General features: G+C 42.1%; 2 non-coding genes across 2 annotated transcripts; both read left to right on the forward strand.

The window, feature by feature from the left end:
* Positions 1 to 9341: 9341 nt before the first annotated feature.
* TRNAQ-CUG (transfer RNA glutamine (anticodon CUG)) lies at positions 9342 to 9413 on the forward strand. Its single transcript has one exon. It is a non-coding gene; the product is annotated as a tRNA-Gln (tRNA).
* Positions 9414 to 9785: 372 nt separating this feature from the next.
* Positions 9786 to 9857, forward strand: TRNAQ-UUG (transfer RNA glutamine (anticodon UUG)). The gene has a single exon. It is a non-coding gene; the product is annotated as a tRNA-Gln (tRNA).

The raw sequence follows: 9857 nt of genomic DNA on the forward strand, positions 1-9857 counted from the left end.
AGTTACTTTATGTAGATATTAAATAGTCGTGGGGAGAAGACCAACCCCTGCAGTACTACAGGGGAACAACTATCTAGCCAACATCCTCTTTCTTACCATATAGTCATGGTGATACCAGGAGTTGTGTCTGCTATTAAATACGTGTCAAAATACATCTAACAAAATCCCTAAAGAATTTTAAAGAACAATGTATTAACTGATCCTGAGATTCAGAATAAGTGCCTGAATTGTTTAATTCATCAATTCAGATAATACATCCTGTTCAATAATGTCCAAATCCATATTCTAATAATGTTGAAAGATTTAGCTGTTCCATCTAAAAAGCTGTACTGCAATACCTGAAAATTTGCCGAAAAAAGAAAAGGCCAATTTTCTAAGGCAAAAGATGAATGCATTGGAAATCTCTTAGTTTATGTGAAACATGCATTGCATAGATGCAAGATGAAAAAAAATTGCCCCCTCTGTCCTGGGGAGAATTACCGTAAATAGATTTTTGCAAACTTCCTATCTGTTGGCAGGCCTCCAGGGTGTGGTTAGTAGACAAAATTAGTGATTTGAGGAAATAATGCCTGAACTATGTTGGAAGAAAGCATGATTAAGATGGTGTGGGGACAGAGGATAAAAATATATATTTTTCTGTCATAACATTGGAGTTTTGTAATATGTACTTTCATCCAATTATGTCAAGCATGACAAATGTTCTCCTTTTCATTTTATTGGAACGGTATCTAAACCAAGATTATAATTTGGCCCACAAATTGAAGAAGGGAAGAGTTCCAAGTAATCCATGGTGAACTGAGCTATTTTTTGAATCACTAAATGTAGAGACAAGTCAAATCTATGTTCTGTATATACTCCTTCAAGATGATGTCAGGCATACATTTGAAAAACTTGTAATGAATTTCTCACAACTTCTAATGCCTTTTGGGTGGAGACCTTGGTGAAGAATTCAAATGCTAGGAAACCTAAGAGACAGTGCAACAAATAAGCAGAGAATGAGTATATTTAAACAAAAAGCAAAATGAAAAACAATGGTTATGTACGTCACTGAATTTGTTTATGTCTCATCATCTGCTCTAAACAGATCTCTTCCAAAAACAAAGATTATTCTTCAAAAGTGAATAAAATAAAACCAAAATAACACTGATTTCCAAAAAGCAATGCAAAAGAAATTCAAAGAAAAAAAGAAACTTTATCGTATTTCTACTCTTTCTAGTTCTCATACATCTAAAAAGGTACTTTATTAAGGTGATCAGATTTTCAGATTGGTAAAGAGGGACACCTTTGACTGGGGGGGCGGGCTTGATTAAAAATTGTATACGGAGCAACAAAAATTTTCATACAACACAAAAATAGTATTGTAATATTTTTTTTATTTCAACATAACTACAATTTACAAATATAAATTGTAACTGTTGCCAAACATCAAAATTTTGATCCCGTGACCATGAGGATGCTGCAATGGTCTCTAAGTGTGAAAATGGTCGCTAAGTGTGAAAAATGGTCATCAATCACTTTTTTCAATGCCATTGTAACTTTGGTCACTATACCACCTTTCTTGCCACAGTTCTTAAGTGAATAACTGCAGCTGGTATTTTGTATTTTGGATAGAATTTTTTTTTAAATAGTCTAAGACTATTTAAAGAAAAAAAATTCAAAGAATTCAAAGAAAAATATTTCACCATTTTTCCCACACGAGCCGACCTCCAACCTCCGTGCCCCTCCCCTCCAGAAAATCCAGGAAGGAACACTTGCTACTTCTCTAGCCAAAGTATTTCTTGGAGCTCTATGGTACTGGGTCATCTTTTCTTATAAAAGGAGGTAAAAAAGGCGGGTGGGGGTTTCCGTTTTCTTGCTTTAATGTTTTAATATCTTCAATGAAAGACTGAGACATAGAGAGAGGTTAGACAGAGTGTCTTTTGGCTTCCCCCGGTTAGGATTTCTTAAGCAAATCCACTGGGCTTTCAATATGAAGCCAGAAAATCGGGACTTTTTTAAAATGCCCCGGGACATGGGACAAATTGTTAGAAATCGTGACTGTCCTGCCAAAATCGGGATGTCTGGTCACCTTATACTTTATCACAAACAGCAATTTTAAAATTGTTTTTAATCAATTCATTTCCAATCAATTGTCAGCAATATTTCTACACATTGAGGTGATTTTGTTGGAAATTTGGTGAAATTCCTGCAGAAGTGTGAAGGCAAAATGGTAGAATATCCACCGAGTTTCAGAGTGGTTTTAAGATCAGAAAAACAACCACTCCAGTCCCCTCTTAAACCTTCTAAGAAAAAATCCAACTCCCAAATAGACCCTTATGGTGGTATCATAACATCACCAAATGGGCTTCCATAATCCTTCAGAAAGTTGAGTTTCCAATCTTCAAACTGCCCATTCTCATGTCACTTTAAACCATTGTCAAAATCTAAACTTTTTTCCTACAGATTCTGTGGGTGGTGGGGTCATGTGACCGGATGGGTGTGGCTATGTAGTCATGTGACTGGGTGTGTCAAAAGACAGGAACTCACTTTAACAATGTCCTGTTGGAGCGGGGGGTTGGACTAGATGACCCCAGGTCCCTTCCAGCCCTGGATTGCTGTGCTGTTTCAAGGTACACTCTGAAGCTGCGTCTAGTGCCAGGTTTGTGGTTCTTCCTCCCTCTCCTTTTTCCCTCCATCTCTCTCCCTCTCCATCCCTCCCTCCCTCCCTCCCTCATTCCTTCTTTCTTTTGCAACCCCCTCCCCTGCTTTTGGCCTAGCAGGCCTCAGGGAAGCCTCCTGGGAGCAAAAACCGGACCCCAAATGCTAAAAAAAAAGTAAAAAAAAGTTTATACAATTGCGCAGCACAGCTGATCATCAGAACTTTTTTTTTTTACTTTGTTATGCATTTTTTTTACTACTGGTTTGCCTGAACTGGTAGCATTTCACCCCTGCCTTAAACATGTCACCTAAAGACAGCTGAATGGATGAACAATACTCCAGAGGTTGGGTAGGTAAATACAACAATAATACAATAATAAAAGCAGTTGTTGAAAGAAATGTCCTTCTGGGTTCAGCTCCAAGTGGGGAAAAAGACACTAGAGACATGGAGAGCGCTTGGAAAGATGGTTTAATGATGGACAGGACCACATGGCTTGAGTCCTGAACAGAAAAGGTGATCACATGCTTCAATGTTGGGTGGAGAAGAAGAGAAGGGCCAAGGAAGGAGCTTGCTGGGCTTTTTATAATCTGTTCAGCCCTACCGCTCTGTTTTCTGTTCCTGTGTAAGAAATGTATTCTGATTGGTTGTCAGACTCCCATGGGGTCATGCAGGGGCAACTCTCTAGGCTGTGGTTTGAATCCAGATTTGGTTAACTTCTCACATGCCATGTGGTGAGTGGATAAAGGCTAATCATGCCTTAATCCCATCACCCCGGAACTGAAGGGGAGAACTCTTTATTATGACTGGTTTGGGCATCTTAATGGCACATTGACAAAGAAGTTAGGTAGGAAGCTGCAGGGAGTTACTCTGTCTTTAAAACATGTTTCTCCCTTTTCACATCCAGGGAAATGTAATATTTTGCCTTTTCAATATTTCCTAGGATATTTCATTTTTCTGGGAGAGGGCTGGGTAATAACTTTCTACAGTGTTAATGCTGTAAGTCAGTAGTTTTTAAATTTGGCCATAACCTGGGGCTAATGGAGCAATTTGTAACTGCTTGCTTATGAGTAAAGTGACCAGACGTCCCAATTTCAGCGGGACAGTCACACTTTATAACAATTTGTCCCGTGTCCCGGGGCGTTTTAAAAAAGTCCCGATTTTCTGGCTTCATGTTGAAAGCCCAGTGGATTTGCTTAAGAAATCCTAACCGGGGCAAGACAAAAGACACTCTGTCTAACTAACCTCTCTCTCTGTCTCAGTACTTTCATTGAAGATATTAAAATGTTAAAACAAAAAAACGGACCCCCCCGCCACTTTTACCTCATTTTATAAGAAAAAATAACCAAGTACCATAGAGCTCCAGGAAATGCTTGGCTAGAGAAGCCGCGAGTGTTACTTCCTGGATTTTCTGGAGGGGAGGGGCACGAAGCTTGGAGGTCGGCTTGTGTGGAAAAAAATGGTGGCAAAGTTTCTTTGAAAAATATTTCCCTGACTAATTTCACCATTTTAATTTGCTCAGTTCTTTGTATTAACATCTATATCATTCTGGATTGACTTGGAGTGCTCACTTGTGCCTGCTGGTAAGTGAACTGGGTTTTTTTCTTTTATTTTTTAATGTATTTTAAAATAGTATTTTATTTATTGTGCATAGGATTTTTTAAAAGTTTTATTCTGTGTGGATTCTTTTTTTAAAATTGTCTTAGACTATTTAAAAAAAGATTCTATCCAAAATAAATTGAAGTGAAACCATTTTTAAAAATTCTATGCACAATAATTTGAAATGTTTTACTTCAATTTATTCTGTGTGGATTCTTTTTTTAAATTGTCTTAGACTATTTTAAAAAAAGATTCTGTCCAAAATACAAAATACCAGCTGCAGTTATTCACTTAAGAACTGTGGCAAGAAAGGTGGTATAGTGACCAAAATTACAATGGCATTGAAAAAAGTGACTGATGACCATTTTTCACACTTAGCGACCATTTTCACACTTAGCGACCATTGCAGCATCCTCATGGTCACGTGATCAAAATTTTGATGTTTGGCAACAGATTCGTATTTATGATGGTTTCAGTGTCCTGGGGTCATTTTAATTGCCTTTTGACAAAGTCAAATGGGGAAACCAGATTCACTTATGTTACTAACTTATCAGCTGCAGTTATTCACTTAAGAACTGTGGCAAGAAAGGTGATATAGTGACCAAAGTTACAATGGCATTGAAAAAAGTGACTGATGACCATTTTTCACACTTAGCAACCATAATCACACTTAGCGACCATTGCAGCATCCTCATGGTCACGTGATCAAAATGTTGATGTTTGGCAAGGGTTACAATTTATATTTGTAAATTGTAGTTATGTTGAAATAAAAAAAAATTACTATTTTTGCGTTATATGAAAAATTTTGTTGCTCCATATAAAATTTTTAATCAAGCCCCCACCCCCACCCCGGTCAAAGGTGTCCCTCTTTACCAATCTGAAAATCTGGTCACCTTAAACTTATGAGTCAAGCATTCACTTTGGGTTTGCTGCAGTTGAGACACTTATTTGTGTTATTGTTGTTTATGAGAATAATGACTTTATTTGAGAATGAAAAAGAGTAACAGGGACATACTATTTATTTGTTAAACTAGCTGTACCCGTCCACGCGTTGCTGTGGCCCAATCTGGTTAAATGGAAAAAAAGAAAAGAGAAAGCGCAAGTTTCTAATATGTTTAATTTCACAATGCTTGTGGGTATACAATATTTTTTGTTGTTCCAGATATAGAGATTGTCTGGTTTACCAACTCTAGAACATGCAACATATAATTGTCCATGTGAGAAACAATTTTCAATTGCTGGAAAGACGTTGGACTGGGCACATTTACCAAAAGCGTGCGAAGAAAGAAACATTCCCAGGGTGGTTCCCTCCGGGCAGGGTCATGCCGTTGCCAGCAGTGGCAAGGTTCGTGAGGGTCTTGCCTACCTGGCGGGCCCTGCCACTCGCTGCACCGGCCATGGTTCCTCCAGCAGAGGCAGCTCCCGCATGGAAGTGAGCCGCGGTGGGCCCTGCAAGAGCTGCCATGGAGGATGCTCCTGCAGGCCCTGGCCTGGCACCCTCCAAGCTCCCCGCGACGGGCAGCCTCCAAAACGAGGGGCTGGATGGGGCCCCTCAGAGACATGGGCAGGGGGACCCCAGCATGGGAGGGAGACTGGGGGTGTCCCCCATTGGTATAGTGGGGCAGCGGGTGGGTGCTGCTGTTGGTCAGGCCTCGGGGCTGCTGGGCCAGGCGAGGCTGGTTGGGGGAGACAACACTGGGGCTGTCGGCCTCGTGGAAGTTGTTGAGTGTCTCCTCGGAGAAGTTGCGCTCGGGCTCCCCCAAGTCGGTGGCCCGGGAGAGCGAGATGTCCAGGATCTCGGAGGAGAAGTCCTCGGTGTGCGACTCATCCAGGTTGTCGTAGCTTTCCGTGTCTTCAGCGATGCTGTTGTTGGAGCTGAGACTAGCCAAGATCTGTGTCGGGGTCACACTGGTGATCTGGAAACCGTTCTTCTTCTTCAACTGGGCACCTGCCAGACCCTCGACACCTCCTCCTCCCTGGGAGAGCAGCGCTAGGCTCTGTGGCGCAGGCACCCTGGGAGAGCAGGAGGAAACCAAGACGGAGGTGGCAGCGGAGGCTGGAGGAGGCAGCAGCGGCTGGATCAGCAGGCCGGGTGGGAAGTCCTCCAAGCCGGTGCCGCTGCTGCTGCTGGCACTGGCCCGCCGAGGCAGCATCGCAGGCTGAGCCATCTTCTTCCTCTCCTGTGCCTCTGCCACTGAGTCAGGCTGCTGCTGCTGCATTGGAGCCAGCTGGAGGAAGGCCCGATGCCGCCACCGACAATGACAATAACTCCCTCAGGCACCGGCCCAGCCAGGCTAAGGAGGAGGAGGCAGCTGCCGCCCTCGACCTGGCTTCCCACAGCGGCAGCAAGAGGAGGTGGCTGGCGTCTCCTGAGGAGCAGGAGGAGGGAGTCGTCCCTGGCGACACGGACGCGAGGCAGCCCCCGCTGGCCATGGCCCCATCCAGAGACGCTGCCGCCGCTGCAGCCACCACCTTACGGGGCACCAGGGGCTGCCCCAGCCCCACTGCACCTCAGGCTGACACCGCCGCTGCCCCGTCGGAGCTGCCTTGGCGAGGCTGTAGCTGACTCGCTGTGGGGGGATGGAGAGTGCACACAGCCGGCCGGGCTGAGGAGACGCTCCGCCTCCACCTCCTCTGGAGCTCCACTGGGCAGGGCGGGGGGAGGCTGGCTTGAGGGTGGGGGAGGCGGCCGAGGCATGGCGCAGGCACCGTCCCACCGTAGACAGCAAAGGCCCAGCGGGTGGAGAGGGGAGAGAGGGGAGGGGGAGGCCGAAGGGCTTCGGCTCCCCTTGGCGGAAATGGCTGAAGCTCGTCGGAGGAGGGGCGGAAAGGGGAAAGGGTGCGGCCACAGCCCAGCTACACATATAAAGGGACTGTCGGGACAAAGCTGGAGAGAGGCTGAACTGTTCCGAATATACTATACTCATGAAATAAACGCTATGGTAAATGACACAGCTCAATTCCAATGCAATGTCACACGAAATAATTAAATCAAAATGAAAATAAATCAAAATCTATGAAAATTCAATATAACAATGCAATCGGAAACATTGAAATGGAATCGTGAAATATTTAGTATAGTGTGTCTTGCTTTTACGTCCAACAGATGGCGCTGGTTTTCAAAAAAGCATGTTTTTACCTGTCACAGGTATGACATCTATATAATACAGATATATAAAACACGTGCGTATTCTAATGTAACGTTGTATCAAAATTTCAAAGCCATCAGTGAAGAAGTTTCGGAGATTTAAGATTTTGAACAAACAAACATTTACATTTTTATTTATATAGATTTATATGCTGCCCAGCTTGGCATTCAAGGATACTCTGAGTTTAAGAACTCAATTTTGATCTTTTTGCCCATGTATTGTGACATCACACATATTAAAAAGACAATGGCATTGTCATCTTGACAAAAATTTTCAACCCTGCAGATGCCTTTGGCTGTGAAAGTTGCTAAAAGGCTGTCTCCCACCAATTGTTTCTTTTACATCTGTCAGACAAGTTTACCAGCTCATTCTTTTATTAAACCTTCTTTTTTATTCCCCTACTAACAGAAAGAATTTGCAACATGTGTTCTATGAAGCAAAGGGTTAGAAAGCAATCAGGAGAGAGCTGAAGCCTGCGGTAAGCCAAAAAGCAGGCCTCTTTATCAGGTACCAGGCACCTTTCTCCCTCACTTTTAACTGAAGATTTTTGCAAAAAAAAACAAACCCACAGAGAGAAATTGGTTTAGTGCTGAAGTACCAGGCTTGGCCAGGAGATGGTGAGTTCTAGTCACATCAGGCATGTAAGTGATGTGATGACTTTGGGCCAGTCACTCTTCCCTCAGCTCAACCCCATTTCATGTTGTTGTGGAGAAAATAGGAGGAGAAAGGGGTATTGTATATGTCTGCCACCTTGAGTTATAATAATAAATGCACAATATAAATAAAAAGTAACCTTATGATTTATTGTTTTGATAATGAGACAAGCTAGATTAAAGAAATAAAAGAATAATGCTATAACCTTAAAATAAGTACATTTATAATTGTACTGCTATGAAGATCAGAAGTCCTCGCTGTGTGTTTTTTTTCTTTCTTTTCTATTCTGAAACAGTTTTTTTCCTTTCCTGCACTTTAAGCTTTCTTTCTTTCCTTCGTTTTACTTTAAATTAGCATGTATTCGTTAATGAAATATTATCAGTATTAATTATATTCATTATATATTATTTGGAGCCAAGCACCGCTACAGCAATCAGGGCTGTTGGTTGGTAACCGCGATCAGCAATTACGGGACTACTGAAAGAAAAGGTGTTTTCACCTGTTGCAAATTTAAGTCCAAGGAGAAGAGGATATCTGAAAAGGATACATTAGTTCTAGAAAGAAATGGAGAAAATCAGAAAATGCAAAGACCTGCAAGTAGAATCAGCAAACTGTGTAAAAGGACTGTGGTAAATAAAGCAAGGTAGTGCCAATAGGCACTTTTGGGTGCAATTCCAAAACAACTGAATACCATCGCCATTGACAAAATCACTTGCAAAAATCCACTTTATATGGAAAAGCTTACCTCTCGAGACACCTTTAATACCATGCTGGTTTCTTGTTTTTCTTTTGGGAAAACAGAATAACAGAGTTGGAAGGGACCTTGGAGGTCTTCTAGTCCAACCCCCTGCTTCGGCAGGAACCCTACACCACTTACCAATACCATCAAACAGGTCCCTGGGATAAAATCGCTAGGTGAATAAAAGCGCCAAATCCAGTCTCAACATCTGACTGTCAGGGCGACGACCCATAATAATAATAATAATACATTTGGTTGACTGTGCGATCAGCCACAAGAAAGTCATTTCCTTAGGTTGCATTTGCAACTGTCTTCTGCGCTCTTTATGAATTGCATTAGATTCCTCGGGTTGTTTTCTCAGCTCATTTTTCGCTTGGTGGGCTTGGGAGACGCTGAACTGAAGAGGCTGTTTTTAGGAGGAAAGAAGTTTGATATAAGTAATAAGTTCGACTTTTTAAATTGGAAACAAGCACTTCAAACTACAGTAGTCTGAAGACCAAGAAAGATATCGTAGGTTAATTTGCGACCGGAGTAAGTAATAGAGAATCGAAAACATTTGCATCGTGGTTCCATGGTGTAATGGTTAGCACTCTGGACTCTGAATCCAGCGATCCGAGTTCAAATCTCGGTGGAACCTGATGCGTAAATCTTTTTAAGATAATTCCTGGTTTTGTTTTATGGACGGATGGGGGGAAAAAGTAAGAATTAAGAAAAATATATCTGAAAACTAAGATTAGCTTAAAGGTCAATATTCTAGCATTATGACTTAATGATAGTCGAAAAATCATGTTGCAATCCGATTAAAAGGGCTTTTTTTTAGTTACGCTTTTTAAAAGAACGGAATAGTTTTTACTGTAGTGTTTCAATTTTATATTGCTCAACAGAGGATTGTCAATCTGAGAAAAGCTTTCTTATATAAATGTTGCACATAGAAAGGCAATCCAGGTTGCAAAGGGAAACCAGAAGGACGTGCTAATGGAGGACTTTTCCAAATAGACGCCCGTCTCGTGGTTCTATGGTGTAATGGTTAGCACTCTGGACTTTGAATCCAGCGATCCGAGTTCAAATCTCGGTAGAACCT

This window comes from Thamnophis sirtalis, unplaced genomic scaffold (genome assembly GCF_051295495.1).
Source record: "Thamnophis sirtalis isolate CommonGarterSnake01/CBP01778 unplaced genomic scaffold, rThaSir2_p1.2 scaffold_3, whole genome shotgun sequence".
Classification (NCBI taxonomy): domain Eukaryota; kingdom Metazoa; phylum Chordata; class Lepidosauria; order Squamata; family Natricidae; genus Thamnophis; species Thamnophis sirtalis.